At 38.0% G+C, this 17,578-nt stretch overlaps 1 protein-coding gene across 9 annotated transcripts in view; it reads right to left on the reverse strand.

Moving 5' to 3' along the window:
* Nucleotides 1-17,578, reverse strand: part of CHDH (choline dehydrogenase) — a 100,916-nt gene that overhangs the window by 64,535 nt on the left and 18,803 nt on the right. For 2 of the 9 annotated variants that reach the window (XM_043442715.1, XM_043442710.1), the window contains exon 1: nucleotides 4,457-4,529. The exons of the other annotated variants lie outside the window; for them this stretch is intronic. The gene's annotated coding sequence lies outside the window, so the exon portion shown is untranslated. Of the gene's footprint in view, nucleotides 1-4,456; nucleotides 4,530-17,578 lie in introns of those variants that run through there. 9 annotated transcript variants of the gene reach the window in all.

The raw sequence follows: 17,578 nt of genomic DNA on the forward strand, positions 1-17,578 counted from the left end.
TCTATGGCTGATTCATATCAATGTATGACAAAACCCACTGAAATGTTGTGAAGTAATTAGCCTCCAACTAATAAAAAAATTAAAAAAAAAAAAAAAAAAAAAGAGAAACAGCAGACAATCTGTCTTCTGAAGTGTTCAGCCAGGTTTGGATTTTTCTGGTTATCTGAGTGGGTGTTTGTTGTCAGAACTTGGGTACCCTGAGGAGATGTCCCTCAGTAACTAGAAATGAGGGTGAAGCAATTGCCTTCCAAAGGGAGCCTTCAAGTCTTGAGCCAGCAGGCCAGAGCAAAGAGCAGCAAAGTCATCTGAGGAGTGCAGTGTGGGTTCCAGGCCTTGTTTCCCCAATGAGGGAATAAGATAGCCAGTTGAGGAAAAACATGTGCCCATTCTGAACTTGAGTAGAATTTATATCCTACTACTGTGTGAAAATTGTGTAAATCTTAATTATGTCGAATTGGTTCATAATGCTTTTCAGGTCTACTGTATTCTTCTACTTCTCAGTACATTCATTCTATTAATTTCTGAGAGTTTGGTATTGAAGCTCCAACTAAAAATCTTAACTTATCTACATAAAACAAATAATTGTAATATATAGTGGAACTATATGTACCTTTGTTCTATATTTTCCAAGCCTCCTGTAAATGTGTTGTCATATTTTCACAATTTTAAAATAAAAAAGAAAGATTAAAAAGGAAAAAAAAATATTAATTAACAGACTCCTGCCTTTAGACTCATCAGCATGAAGGATAATACATTCATTGTACCTAGGGTTACTAAAAGTCAGTAAGTGAATATCACATTTGTTATGAAATTTGTCAACAGGGAAAATGAAATGATAAGACTAGATTTTTAAGTAAATGTAACTGGGATAAAGGTGGCTTCATTCCCTGGTGGCTGAGCTGGAAAAGAATCTGCCTGAAATGCAGGAGATGGGGAGATGTGGCTTCAGTTCCCTTAGTCGGGAAGATCCCTTGGAGGAGGAAATGGTGAGTTACGCCAGTAATCTTGCTTGGAATATTCCATGGACAGAGGAGTCTGGTGGGCTACAGTTCATAGGATTGCAAAAGAGTCAGAAATAACTAAGGGACTAAAGAACAACAGCAGCAAACTGGGCAGAAATAGAACAGGGAGAAAAGAATGTTGAACGTCGTCAGAATTTTTAAAGGTTGCATTAAACTTAAATTAGGCAAATGGATTTTATTATAGGCTGATGGAAACTAAATTTGGTCTCTCTGAAGAGATGAAATTTTTTCTGGAATGCTGCTTTTGATAACAGATTGTGTGCATTTTTGTGCCTTTAACTGATGTGTATTTACTTTTGAAATCTTTTTTTTCACCTTAATTCAAGGAGTAATTGTTTCACTGTGAACTCTGATTCTATCTAACTGGGTCTTTTAAAATTTCTTGAAAATTTTTGACTGACTTCCCAAATATCAAATACTAATTAAAGTTCTTCTAATCTCCTGCTAGCAAACTTTGGAAGCTTTACAGGGCCCCTGGAGCATCCCAAAGAGAGATCCTAAACTAACTGAGTTGGTATCTTAAATTATATGGGAAACATTGTCCAAACTCACTGTTGACTGCATCAGATGGAATAGTCAGGCTTTCCCCAATTCTATCACAACTGCCAAACACACAGCGGAAAGGATTTGAGGTTCCTGTGCTGCCTAGTCTGTCACCTTACTCTGTGTCCATAATATCCCCGTGGGAATACTCCCACCTCTAGGCCCTCAGATCCTGACCCCTGCGGCATTTTCCATTGTGCCAACTCCAATCTCTCCTGGAGTTTCTTTCTGCTCCTCTAGGAGACCCTTCATTCTGGGTCTTGGCTGCCCTTACGCAGTGACAGACTACTTATTGGGCTAGCCACGTCCAAGCAGCCCACATTCCTAGGCTTTATAAATGTTCAGTTTCAAGGAACACAACTCAGCATCAGGAAACCTGTTATAGGACATAAGCATTATAGACAACAGACCTCAAGCAGAGTCCTGGCAATGCCCTGGCACTGGTTCAAACGGCCCCTACTGGGGACCCCTCATGCAAGGGACGGGGATGACCACGGACGTCTGGTTAATTCATGAGAGAGTCGAGGATGCTCAGAATCCCATTAGGTGAGAATCCAGGGGATACTCTGACCCACTTCTGACAAAATCCTCCTGTAAGTTTTTCTGGGATGCTGGGCTTCATTCACTTCTAGGAATGCTCCTGGTTGCAGGTTACTCAACATGGGAGGGTCCTCTTCTAAGCCAGAAAAAACATCTCTGGAATGAATCCTTAAAAATTGGTAATCTTTTAAAAATAAATCTGCTGAAAAGGGAAAAACTTCTAACTTTATTGTAACATTGACTGGTCTTTATACAGGCTGGGGGATGGAGAAAAAGGATCTGAAAATGGGTCTCTAAATTACAATACCTTAATTTCTCTTTCTGACTTTTCATTGTTAGTGAATAGGAATGCAAGGGGTTTCTGTGTGTTAATATTGTACCCTGCGACTTTACCTAATTCTTTGATTTGCTCTAGCAACTTTCTGGTGGTATCTTTAGGGTTTTCTACATACAATATCATGTAGTCTGAAAACAGTGAGTTTTACTTCTTTTGAAATCTTGATTCCTTTTCTATTTTTTTTTTTTATTGCTGTAGATAAGACTTCAAAAACTATGTTGAATAATAGTGGCAAGAGTGGGCACACTTATCTTGTTCCTGATCTTAGAGGAAATGCTTTCAGTTTTTCACCATTGAGAATAACACTTGCTATGAGTTTGTCATATATAGCCTTTATTATGTTGAAGTAAGGAAATAATCCCATACACCGTTGCAACAAAAGAAGAAAATATCCAGGAATAAAGCTACCATAGGAGATAAAATACCTGTGTGCAGAAATCTATAATGATAAAAGATCTCAAAGAAGACATAAACAGATGGAGATATATACCATGTTCTTGGATTGGAAAAATCAATATTATGAAAATGGTTATACTTACACAAGGCAATCGACAGACTCAATGCACTCCGTAATCAATTACCAATGCCATTTTTCATAGAACTACCACAAAAAAATTTCACAATTTGTAGTCACAAAATAACAACACTAATGGGACCAAAAAGACCCTGAATAGCCATAGAAATCTTGAGAAAGAAAAATGAAGTTGGAGGAATCAAGTCCCCCAACTTCAGACTATACTAGAAAGTTCCAGTGATTAAGACACTACAGCTCTGGTACAAAAACAGAAATATAAATCAGTGGGACAAGATAGAAAGCCCTGATGAAGGTAAAAGAGGAAAGTGAAAAAGCTAACTTAACTCCTGCCCACTGCAGTGAAACTGCCCAGGTTTGATCCCTGGCTAAGGAGCTAACATCCTGCAAGCTGCGTGGTACGGCCAAAAGAAATTTAAAATATTTTTAAATTAAAAATAAATAAGAGAATAGTATGAACAATGCAATGCCAACAAATTTGACAACCTAGAAGAAGCTGACAACTTTCTAGAAACACACAGATCACCAGAACTGCTTCAAGAAGAAATCTGTAAAGCGTCTAAGATGAGAAAAAGGAAAAGGAACACAGACACAAACAGAAAACAAAGGGATATACTGTGTGCAGCAAACAGCCTCAGAAGAAAATCTACTTAGAAGGCGAACAGGAGGAAAAACTGGAAGAGCTTAAGACAAGACTGTGTCAGGAAATGGAGGAACAGACAGCATCTCAAATGAAGCTCAAATGTGTCCCTGGTCAGATTGCTGGTGGCAGTGAATCAGCGGCCGAGTACGGTTTCCGTTACCCGGAGTCCAAATACCACACATGGGGGACGGCGTCATGTTCTGGTCCATCCACAGCTGACTGGATTCTCTGCTTTCAAAGCCGAGGGGTAGAGGGGTGCCTGGGAAGGCAATCCTACTTACTGAGCACAGCTAATACACAAAGCCCTTCTAACATCACTGGGCTGAAGCCCTGCCTAGATGCCCCAGGATGACTTCAACCCAGACAGGAGTCCAGCACAGCTGGCGGACCCCTAGTATGCTTGGAGAGAGGGCATCGAGGCAATATCTGTCCATACCAGTCACTGCAGTCAGAAAAGAAAAAAATGAACAACAACAACAGAAATAAACACAATGAATAAACAACAAAGTCCTATTGAACAGAACAGAGAATTAGAGCCAATCTCCTGGGATAAAGCATAATTGAAAAGAATATTTAATAAACTATCTATATGTGTGCATAAGAGTCACTTTGCTAGACAGCAGAAATGAGCATGACACTAAATCAACTGTACTTCAATTAAAAAAATAAAAGAAACCCACAATCCAGAAGACAATGGAGTGATCATTTTAAAGTACCGAAAGGGGTGGAACCCCCAAACAATCAGTACAAAATTCTCTCTACCCAGTGAAGATATAGTTCAAATATGAAGGAGAAATAAAGACATCTCCAGAGAAACAGAAGCTGACAGAAATTGTTACCAGCTGTATTTGCATTGCAAGAAGTTCTTCAGGCAAAAGGAGAACAACACTGGATTAAAATGTCAGTAAGCTCCTACAAAGAAAGGAGAAGAAAAGGAAATGAGAAAAGTGGGGGGTGTATTCGTTTCTTATAGCGGCTGTAACAAATTACCATAAACTTAGTGGCTCAAAACAACACACATTGGCACTTCCCCAGTGGCCCAGTGGTGAAGAATTCACCTGCCAATGCAGGGGACACGGGTTCGGTCCTTGGTTGGGGAACTAAGATCCCACATGCTACAGGGCAATTCAGCCCGTGTGCCACAACTCCTGAAGCCCATGCAACCTAGAGCCCATGCTCTGCAATGAGAGAAGCCACTGCAATAAGAAGCCTGCGCATGGCAACTAGAGAGCGGCCCCCTCTTGCCACAACTAGAGGAAGCCCACGCAGCAGCACTGAAGACCCAGAACAGCCAAAAAATAAGTAATTTATTTAAAAACACACATTTAATCTCTTACACTTCTAGAAGCCAGAGTATGAAATCGGCTTCTCCAGGCTAAAGTCAAGGTGCTGGCAGGGCTAGCGAGCTGCTTTCAGATGCTCCCAAGAGGAGAAATTGTTTCCTTGCCTTTTTTGGATTCCGAGGGCCACCTGCATTCCTTAGCTAGCAGTCCCTTCCTTGCATCAGTGCAGCCTCTTGCTTCTGTCACTACATCTATTTCTGCAGTAATATCTCCCACTCATTGGGATGCTTGTGATTACATCATTGGGGCATCTGGATAATCTAGGTTAGTATCTCCATCTCATGATTCTGAATCTCATCTGCAAAGTCCCTTCTGCCATGTAAGGTAATATATTCACAGACTCTAGGGTTAGGACATGGATATCCTGGAGGGAGGCCACTATTGAAGCCTATCAGAGGCAGTAAACAAAATACACTTCTCCCTGTATTTTTCAACCTCTTTAGAATATAATTGACTAACATAAAAGTACTAAAATATATTATAGGGTTCATTATATATGTAATATTACAATTATGTAACAACAATAGCACAAAGGATGGGAGAGGGAAGAAACATAAGTATACTTTTACAAGGTTTTTATACCATAAATGAAGGTGGTATAAAATAAATATTATTTGAAGGTGTGTGCTAAATTACAGATATATATTGCAGAACCTTGCACAACCACTAAAATATTAAAGAATTGCAGCAAATAAGCCAATAATGGAGATAATACAATAAAACATTGAAAAGAAGTAGAAGAAACCAGGCAAAGAGGACACAGAGCAAACAACAAAATGGATTTAAATCCAACTATACTAATAACTGTACAAAGTATAAACAGGCTAAACACTCCAATCAAAATGCAGATTGTCAAACGGGATTTTTAAAAAAGCAAGGCTCAAATATATGCTGTCTGCAAAAAAAGAAAACCCACTTCAAATATAAAGACATAAGAAACAAATTTAAAAATGGAAAAAAAGATATACTACACAAATACTAAACAAAAAAGAGAGTGACTACATTAATATCAGACAATGTAGACTTCAGTGTAATGAATATTATCCAAGGTCTAGAAGACATTTCAAAATAATAAAGAGGTCCATATATCATAAATGGACAAAACAATTCTAAGTGTGTGCCTAGTAGAGCTTCCAAAGTATGAAGTATAAATTGATAAAACTGAAAGGAGAAATGAATAAAAACACAACTATACTTGGAAATTTTAAAACTCTCCTCATAATAGATAAAACTACTAGATAAGTCAGTAAGAAGACACTAATTATAGTGTAAGTTGACCTAATTAGCTCTTAGCATGAACACCCAAAAACCCAGAAGAACACATGTCCTTTGCAAGGGCACATCACCAAGACAGACAGCATTCTGGGCCATCCTAAAAATCTGAACAAATTTAAGAGGACTGAAATGCTACAAAGTATATTATCTACCCTAAAAGAATTGACTTAGGAATAAATAATAATAATATATCTGAAAAATCCATAAATACTAAGAAATTTTAAAAACTCTTTTAATTAACCCATGAATCAAACAAAAAAAAAAATCACAAGAGAAATCAGCAAACATTTGAAGTGAATGAAAATGAAAACACAACAGACAAAAATGTGTGGGATGCAGGAAAGCAGTGCTTTGAGAGGATAATACAGCAATAAAATGCTTACATTAGAAAAGTCATATCTCAAATTGAGGACCTATACTTTCACCTTTCAAAGGTTAGAAAAAAAGAAAATTGGTCCCATGGTGATTAGAAGAAAGTAATACACATAACAATAGAAATCAATCAAACTAAAAACAAATTTAAAATAGAAAAAAATTAATAAAACCAAAGCACAGTTCTTAAAATAAGTAATAAAATTAATAAACCTCTACCCAGGTAAAGAAAAGAAGAGTGATAATACCGATTACCAACACTGGCAATGACAGGGAACATCCCTACATATTCCATAGACAGTAAGACTGTTATGATAACTTTATGTCAATACAATTGATAATTAAGATGATATGGATACATTTTTTAAAAGATTATCAAAGTTTGCACAAGCTGAACTATATAACCTAAACAGCTGTATATATTTATTAGAAACTTAAGTTCATAATTTAAATTTTTCCCACAATGAAAACTCTACAGACTGCATTGGGAAAAGCTAAGAAACATTCACAATGAAATACTATCAAGTCTGTAGAAAACAGACAAGAACACTCCCCAACTAATTTCATATGGTGAGCAGTATCCACTTACCAAAACCAAAGATACAACAAGAAAACTACAGGCCAATATATCCATCATGAACAAAGATGCAACATTTTTTTTTTTTTTACAAAACTTTAGCAAATCAAATCCAGCAACATACAAAAAGCATATATCACAACCAACTAGAATTTATTCCAGGAATGTAAGACTGATCTGACATTTGAAAATCAGTCTATGGTTTAACACACCATAAAAGAATAAACATATGATTGATCATCTTAATAAGAATACAGAAAGTATTTGGATATATACAACTTCCATAAAATTAAAATCTATGCACTTAAAGAAGATAAAGGGAATCTATGAAATATCCACAGATCTTGTACTCAGTGGTGAAAGACTAGAAGTTTTCCCCAGGAGATCAGAAACAAGACAGGATGTTAACTCTAATCACTTTTGTTCAACAGTGTTTGAATATGCTCACCAAAGGTTTAAGGTTAATTAATTAGCTAATTAAAAGTAAAAGGCATAGAGACTGAAAGAATTGTGTTTACTTACTCGAAGACAAGATGGTCAGTCATCTACACAGAATTCCCAAGGAATTTATAAAGAAAGCTACTGGAATTAATTAGTGAGTTTAGCAATATCTCAAGATACAAGGTTAACATACAAAAGTTAATGGCATTTTTGTATACAATTAATGAGTAATGAAAATTTTAAGTGGAAAAAAATGTAATGAGTCTGAGTCCATTTTTTTATTTGGCCATCAACAGCTTTCAAGCTCCATCTCTCCCCGTTGACTCACATCTGAGCAAGTCAGTGCAAAAGCTCCGATTTCTGCCTTAGCTGTCAGTGGGTAAGTTCAAACCATGCAAACTCAAACCGTTAATGGGAAATCCCACATATGGGATCAGCTCCCCAGAGCTACTCCCCAGAGCAGCTGCCCCTTCCCTTCACTCAAGCTATCCCAGACTAGCTTGTGTGCCTGTCCTGTCCCCCCAGAAAGCCCCCTTGAAACTGAAAGTGAAGTTGCTCAGTCATGTCCGACTCTTTGCGACCCCATGGACTGCAGTCTACCAGTCTCCTCCATCCATGGGATTTTCCAGGCAAGAATACTGGACTGGGTTGCCATTCTCTTCTCCAAGGGATCTTCCCCACCCAGGGATCGAATCTGGGTCTCCCGCACTACAGACAAACTCTCTGCCATCTGAGCCACCAGGGAAAGCCCCTTTTTGGAATAATAAAACTTTCCATGGCCTCTTGGTACATGTGTGGTACCATCAGTCCCAATATTTAAACAAATGTGAGGAAGTGTATTCAACCGACAAGACAAAAACAATATCACTTATGAGAGCATCAGGAAATCTGCAATAATTAGGATTAGATTTATGTGCAAAACCTAAACACTGATAACTACAAAACATTGTTGATAGAAGTTAAAGATGACCCCAAAATACACAGAGAGAGATACCATGAATAGGAAGACCTAATATTAGGAATATTAGCAATATTAGGAAGACCTAATATTGCTATATCAGTCCTCCCGAAATTGATTTACAGATTTTACATGGAATGACAATCAACCTCAGCTGGAATTTTTTTTTAAGAAATCGACATGCTGACTTCAAAATGTATACGGAAATACAAATGACAGAAATAGTTACAGTACAGATAGAGAAACCTCACATGCCAATGAAAATGAAGGAACTACAGTACCTCATATCAATATGGTTGAATCCTAAAAATAGATTCAAAATATACAAAAAAAGATGGTATGATTTGAATGAGGCCTTTACATGAAGATTTAAAACATGCAATTCATATATGTACCTAACATCAGACTCTCAAAATACATAAAGCAAACACTGACAGATTTAGAGGGAGAAATAATTCTACAGTAATAAATGGAGACTTCTATACTCAGATTGAAATAATGGACAGAATACCAGACAGAACACCAGTAAGAAAATAAAGAACTTGAATAACATTATAAACCAAATAGATCTAAAAGACATTAATGAAATACTCGACCCGGTAACAGCAGAATATACATTTTTCTCAAGTGCACATGAAACATTCTCTAGGACAGATCATCTGTTAGGTCACAAAACAAATCTTAATATTAATTTCAAAAGACTGAAATAATACAAAGTATATTTTCTGATCATAACAGAACAAAACTAGAAATCAGTATCAGAAGGAAAACTGGAAAATTCACAAGTATGTAGACACTAAACAACACACTTTTAAACAACCAATGTGTCAAAGAAGAAATCCAAAGGGAAATTAGAAAATAAGACAAATGAAAATAAAACTGTGGCATGCCCCTGTTCTGGGCTTCCCTGCTGGCACTAGTGGTAGAGAACTCACCTACCAATGCCAGAGACACAGGTTTGATCCCTGAGTCAGGAATATCCCCTGGAGCAGGAAATGTCAAGCCGCTCCAGTATTCCTGCCTGGGAAATACCATGGACAGAAGAGCCGAGTGGGCTACAGGCCATGGGGCCAGGAAGAGTCAGAAACAGCTGAGTGAGCACATGGCCCCTCTTCCACGGAGGGGAGACACACAGGTGAACCCAGGGAAATGCTGGATTGTGAAAGGGCTCCTCGCCCTCCCTCCCTGCCAAACCCTTCTGGTTCAGCCCCCTCTGCCTTGTCTTCTGTTTCTGCTGCAGATGCTTTCTTGGTCCTGTGCAGGAAGCCCTCTCCTCATGTCTAAACTAAAAGCTCATCCCTGTGGCTGAGTAATTCCAAATGCCTAACCTGTGATTTCAAGATTGGGACCAGGATTCAGAGCTGAAAGTTAAACTAGCTCAAAAAACGTTTGGATGCAGAGGCTCCTGTCCTGTGAACAATTCTGTGAACAGCGAATTGGTCCCCTGAGCCCAATCCTACCCTGGACTGTATGGTGTATAAAATTATTTTATTTTGAAATTCTTTTCAAATATGAAGATAATAAATTAGGAATGCATCTTCTGAGTATAGGTAACAAGTGCAATATTTTGCCAAAAAGATCCAAAAAACTGTGGCATGCCAAAGCATATGAGATGCAGCAAAAGCAGTGCTAAGAAGAGAAATTTATAGCTGTAAATGCTCACATTAAAAAGGAAGACAGATATCAGAAAAATCAAACTTTACATCTTAAGGAGCTAGAAAAAGAAGAGCAAACTAAACCCAAAGCTAGCAGAAGGAAGGAAATAATAAAGATTAGAGCACAGATTAATGAAATAAAGAACAGAAAAACAATAGAGACAGTCAAACCAAAAGTTGATTCTCAAAAATAAACTTTAAAAAAAAAAATCTTAGGTAAATTGACTACGGAAAAAGGAGGGAAGACTCAAATTAGTAAAATCAGAAATTTAAGTGGGGCCATCACTAACAAGTTAACAGAAACAAAAAACAAATAAGAAAGTACTGTGAACAACTGTATATCAACAAACTGAATAACCTAGATGAAATAGGCAAATTCCCAGAAATATACCATCTACAAAAACTGAATAATGAATAAGTTGAAAATATAAATAAACCAATAAATAGTAAGGAGACAGAATAATCAAAAACCTCCCAAGAAAGAAAAACCCTGGACAAAATGGTTTCAGTCATGAATTCTACCAAAAGCTTACAAGATTAAAGTCAATTCTCAAATTTTTCCCAAAAATCGAAGAGGAGGACAAGTGAACTCACTGTATGAGGCAGGCATTAACCAGACAGCAAAGCCAAACAAAAGTGCTAACAAGAAAACCACAGACCAATATTTCTTATAAACAGTGAAGAAACAATTCTTAACAAAATACAAGCAACCTGTTTTCACTGATGAATTCATCAGCATATTAAAAAAGGATCGCATACCATGAGTGGGTAGGAGTGCAAATATAGTTCAACATATGAAAATCAATCAATACAACACATCACATTAATAGAATGAAAATAAAAATGATATCATCATCTCGATGCAGAAGTATATGACAAAATTCAATATGTTTTTAAAATAAAAACAGTAAACTGGAAGACATTTCTCCAAAGATACAGGAGTAGCCAGTAAGCATGTGAAATAACACTCAACATCACTAATATAAAGTAAACCACAATGAGAGGGACTTGCCTGGTGGTACAGTGGTTAAGAATATGCCTTGTGCACAAAGATAGAAAAATAGAAATGTAGATCAATGGAACAAAATAGAAAGCCCAGAGATAAATCCATGCACCTATGGACACCTTATCTTTGACACAGGAGGCAAAAATAAACAAAGGAGAAAAGGCAATCTCTTTAACAAGTGGGGCTGAGAAAACTGGTCAACCACCTGAAAAAGAATGAAACTAGAACACTTTCTAACACCATACACAAAAATAAACTCAAAATGGATTAAAGGTCTAAATGTAAGACCAGAAACGATAAAATTCTTGGAGGAAAACATAGGTAGAACACACTCTGATATAAATCACAGCAAGATCCTCTATGATCTACCTCCCAGAGTAATGGAAATAAAAACAAAAGTAAGCAAATGGGACCTAATTAAACTTACAAGCTTTTGCACAACAAAGGAAACTATAAGCCAGGTGAAAAGGCAGCCTTCAGAATGGGAGAAAAGAGCAAAAAAAAAAAAAACCGACAAAGAATTAATCTCCAAAATATACAAGCAGTTCATGCAACTCAATACCAGAAAAATAAATGACCCAATCAAGAAGTGGGCCAAAGACCTAAACAGACATTTCTCCAAAGAAGACTACAAATGGCTAACAAACACATCAAAAGATGCTCAACATCACTCATTGTCAGGGAAATTTAAATCAAAACCACAGTAAGGTACCATCTCATGCTGGTCAGAATGGCTGCCATCCAAAAGTCTACAAACAATAAATGCTGGAGAGGGTGTGGGGAAAACGGAACCCTCTTACACTGTTGGTGGAAATGCAAACTAGTACAGCCACTATAGAGAATAGTGTGGAGATTCCTTAAAAAACTGGAAACAGAACTGCCATACAACCTAGCAATCCCACTGCTGGGCATACATACCGAGGAAACCAGAACTGAAAGAGACACATGTACCTCAATGTTGATTGCAGCACTGTCTGCAATAGCTAGGACAAGGACGCAACCTAGATGTCCATCAGCAGAAGAATGGATAAGAAAGCTGTGGTACATATACAAATGGAATATTATTCAGTTATGAAAAAGAATACATTTGAGTCAGTTCTAATGAGATGGATGAAAGGGGATCCTATTATACAGAGTGAAGTCAGTCAGAAAGAGAAACACCAATGCAGTATATTAATGCATATACATGGAATTTAGAAAGATGGGAACAACAACCCTATATGCAAGATAGCAAAAGAGACACAGATATAAAGAACAGATTTTTGGACTGTGTGGGAGAAGGTGAGGGTGGGATGATATGAGAGAATAGCATTGAAACATGTATATCACCATATGTAAAACAGATGACCTGTGCAAGTTCAATGCATGAAGCAGGCACTCAAAGCTGGTGCTCTGGGACAACCCAGAGGGAGGGGGTGGGGAGGGAGCAGGGAAGAGGGTTCCGGATGGTGGAACACATGTTATACCCATGGCTGATTCGTGTCTATGTATGGCAAAACCCACTACATACTGTAAAGTAATAAGCCTCCAATTAAAATAGATAAATTAACTTAAAAAAAAAAAGATTATGCCCTGCAATACAGGGGATGCAGGTTTAATTCCCTGTCAAGGAACTAAGATCCCACATGCCAGAGCAACTAAGGCCACACACTGCAACTACTGTACCCCAACGCAGCCCATGCACCACAGCTGGAGAGCTCAAGTACCATGACTACTGAGACTGTGTGTTCCAGAGCCCACACGCCACAACCCCAGAGCCCACACGCCACAATCCCAGAGCCCGCACGCCACGACCCCAGAGCCCGCACGCCACAACTAGAAAGTCTGTGTGCTGAAAGGCAAGCTCCCACGTGACACAACGAAGGTTCTGTGTGCCACAACTAGGACCTGATGTAGCCAAAAGAGAAAAAAAAAAAAACAAACCCAAAACCAAAATAAGCAAAGCAAAAAAAAATCATGAGATACCACCTCACATCAAAAAAAAAAAAAAAAATGGAAAATAACAAATGCTGACAAGGATGTGGAGAAGATGGAACATTTGTGTACTGTTGGTGGGAATGCAAATGATGCAGCCACCGTGGAAAACTGGTGATTCTTTGAAAAGTTAAAGATAGAATTACCATGTGAAAGTGAAAGTCGCTCAGTTGTGTCTGATTCTTTGCAACTCCATGGACTCCTCTAGGCCAGAATCCTGGAGCGGGTAGGCTTTCCCTTCTCCAGAGGATCTTCCCAACCCAGAGATCGAACCCAGGTCTCCCGCACTGCAGGCGGATTCTTTACCAGCTGAGCCACAAGAGAAGCCCATGTGATCTAGCAATTCCACTCCTAGGTACGCACCCAAAATAACTGAAAGCAGGAACTTAAACAGATACTTGAATGCCAGTGTTTTTAAGCAGCATTATTCACAATATCAAAAAGTTGGAAACAACACAACTCTCCATCAACAGATGACTGTATTAACAATGCCACATTAGTCAGTACTCAAAAGGAGTGAAATTCAGGACACAGGAGTGGGCACCAATCACTCCCTGTTGACCAAGGGATGCAGAGGCCACTGCCGCTGCAGGGAACCCACAAGTGGGTGCCAAGTGCTGCCCCTGCTGTCCTGGGATTGCACGGGCCACCGCTGCCACTGGGAGATCCACAAGTGGGGGTCAAACACTGCAACCTCCACCTGAGGAGCACACATGGGCCATGAGTGGGCTCCAACTGCTGTCCCTGCTGCCCCGGGGGTGTGCAGGCTGCTGCCACAGCTAGGGGACCTGCAAGGAGGTGCCAAGCACCGCCCCTGCTGTGCCGGGAGCATGTGGCCCACCACCCCTGCGGCATAGCCCACAGGGTGGGCACCAGTCACTCCATGCCTCCACCCTACGAGGAGTGTGTGCGGGCCACCACACCTACACACCCCATATCAAGGGGCTAACGGTCAGCACACACAGAGAAGAGGCAGCAAGCATCCAAATGAAAGGCAGCCCCTTGGTTCTGGACAAGAGAGTGGAATAGAAGGACCCGTGTTGGCTCACCTCTCACGAAAACACCAAAATCACAACCGACAGCTGAACAACAATCAATTAAAAAGGCTGGAACCTATCAAAAGAGGTATTTTACATCCAGAGAAAAACAAGAAGCTACAACTAGAAACCAGAAAATTACAAATGGGAATGCTTACTGGTAAAGGCAAACACAAACTAAAGGCAGGAAATCATCCATACACAAATATATCAAAACCAACAATTGTGAGAAAAGGAGAATACAGATGCAAGATATTGGAAATGCACTGTAAATTGAGCAACCAGCTACCTAAAACAATCTCCTATATGTATAGATAGCTATATCAAAACATCATGGGACCTGCAAACCAAAAACCTACAATAGATAAACACACAAAAAAGAAAAAGCAATCCAAACACAACACTGAATATAGTCATCAAATCACAAGAGGAGAACAAGAAGAAGGGAAGAAAAAACACCTATAAAAACAAATCTGAAACAATTAACAAAATGGCAGTAAGAACATACGTATTGATAATTATGTGAAATGCAAATGGATTAAATGCTCCAACCAAACACACAGACTGGCTCACTGGACACAAAAAGAAGACCCATATGTATGATGGCTACAAGAGATTCACTTCAGATCTAGGGACAGATGCAGACTGAAAGTGAGGGGATGGAAAAAGGTATTCCAGGGAAATGGAAATGAAAAGAAAGCTGGAATAGCAATATTCATATTAGACAAAACAGACTTTAAAATAAAGACTGTTAAAAAAATAAATAAATAAAATAAAATAAAGACTGTTACTAGAGACAAAGAAGGATATTACATAAAGATCAAGGGATCAATTCACAAAGAAGATGTAACAATTATAAATATACATGTACCCAACATAAGAACACCTTGATATTTAAGACAAACACTAACAGCCATAAAAAAAAAAAAAAGAAATTGACAGCAACACAATTAACACGCCACTTTCATTAACAGACACATGATCCAGACAGAAAAGCAACAAGGAAACACAGGCCTTAAATTAGACCAGATAGACTTGATATTTATAAAATTTATAAAAATTGATATGTATAAAATGCTTTGCATCCGAAAGCAACAAAAGACACTTTCTTCTCAAGTGCACATGAAACATTTTCCAAGACATCTTGGGCCAGAAATGGAGCCGTGGCAAATTTAGGAAACCTTAAATCTTATCAAGCATCTTTTCCGACCACAATGTTATGAGATTAGAAATCAATTACAGGAAAAAAAAAAAAACTATAAAAAACACTAACACAAAGAGGCTAAACAACATGTTACCAAGCAACCAGTGGATCACTGAAGAAATCAAATAGGAAATCAAAAAGCACAGAGACAAATGACAATGAAAATGTGATGATCCAAAACCTATGGGACAGAACAAAAGCAGTTCTACAAGGGAAGTTGACAGCAATATCATCTTACCTTAGGAAATAAGAAAAATCTCAAATAGACAACCTAAATTTACACCTAAAGCAACTTAAATAAGAACAAACAAAACCCAAAGTTAATAGAAGGAAAGAAATGATCAAGACCAGAGCAGAATTAAATGAACCAGAGACAAAGAAAACAATAAAAAAAGATGAAACAAAAAATTGGTTTTATAAAAAGATAAACAAAATTGATAGAACTTTAGCAAGATTCATCAAGGGGAAAAAAGGGAGAAGACTCAAATCAATAAAATGCGAAATGGAGAAGTTACAATGGACACCACAGAAATACAAAGGATCCTAAGGGACAACTATAAGCAACTATATGTCAATAAAATGCGAAATGGAGAAGTTACAATGGACACCACAGAAATACAAAGGATCCTAAGGGACAACTATAAGCAACTATATGTCAATAAAATGGACAACCTGGCAGAAATGGACAAATTCTTAGAAAGGTACAATGTTTCAATACTGAACCAAGAAGAAATGGAAAATAGGAACAGACCAATTAAAAGCAGGCTTCCCTGGTGGCTCAGATGGTAAAGAATTCACCTACAATGCAGGAGATGTGGGTTTGATCTCTGGGTGGGACGATCCCCTGGAGAAGAGACTGTCTACCCACTCCAGTATTCTTGCCTGGAGAATTCCATGGACAGAGGAGCCTAGTGGGCTATAGTTCATGGAGTCACAAAGAGTCAGACATAAACTGAGCAACTAGCACTTTCACTTTCAATCACAAGCAATGAACCTGAAGTTGTGATTAAAAACAAAAGTACAGGTCCAGTTGGCTTCACAGGGGAATTCTATCGAACACTTAGAGACAAGCTAACATCTATACTTTAGAAACTATTGCAAAAATCTGCAGAGGGTGAAACACTCCCAAACTCATTCTATGAGTCCAACATCACCCTGATATCAAAACCAGACAAAGATATCACACAGAAAAGAAAATTACAGGTCACTATCACTGATGAACATAGACGCAAAAATCCCCAACAAAATACTAGCAAACAAAATCCAATAACACATTAAAAGAATCATATACCATCATTAAGTGGAATTTATCCCAAGGATGCAAGGATTCTTCAAAACACACAAATCAAACTGTGATATACCATATCAACAAACTGAAGAATAAAAACTATATGACCATATCAACAGATGTAGAAAAAGTTTTTTACAAAATTCAACACCCATTTATGTTTTTTAAAAAACTCTTCAGAAAGAAGCCATAAAAAGAACCTACCTCAACATAATAAAGAGCATATATGACAAATCCACAGTTAACATCACTCTCAACTGAGAAAAGTTGAAAATATTTCCTCTAGATCAGGAACAAGACAAGGATGTCCACTCTCACCACTTTTGCTCAATATAGTTTTGAAAGTCCTAGCCATGGCAATCAGAGAATAAAAATAAAGGAATCCAAATTGGAAAAAAAGTAAAACTGTCACTGTGTGCAGCTGACATGATACTATATGTAGAAAAGTATCCTAAAGATACTGCCAGAAAGCTACTAGAGCTCATCATTGAATTCAGTAAGGTTGAAGGATACAAAATTAAAACACAGAAACCTCTTGCATTTCTATACATAAAAGATCAGAAAGAGAAATTAAGGAAACAATCCCATTTTCAATTGCTTGGAAAAGAAAAAAAATACACAAGAAGAATAATCCTATCTAAGGAGGCAAAGTATCTAAGGAGGCAAAGGACCTATATGCAGTATAAGATGCTGATGAAAGAAATCAAAGATGACACAGAGAGATACACCCTACTCTTGGACTTGAAGAATCAACATTGTGAAAATGACTATACTACTCAAAGCAATCTACAGATTCAATGTGATCCCTATCAAATTACCAATGGCATCTTT

This window comes from Cervus canadensis, chromosome 22 (assembly GCF_019320065.1).
Source record: "Cervus canadensis isolate Bull #8, Minnesota chromosome 22, ASM1932006v1, whole genome shotgun sequence".
Taxonomy (NCBI): domain Eukaryota; kingdom Metazoa; phylum Chordata; class Mammalia; order Artiodactyla; family Cervidae; genus Cervus; species Cervus canadensis.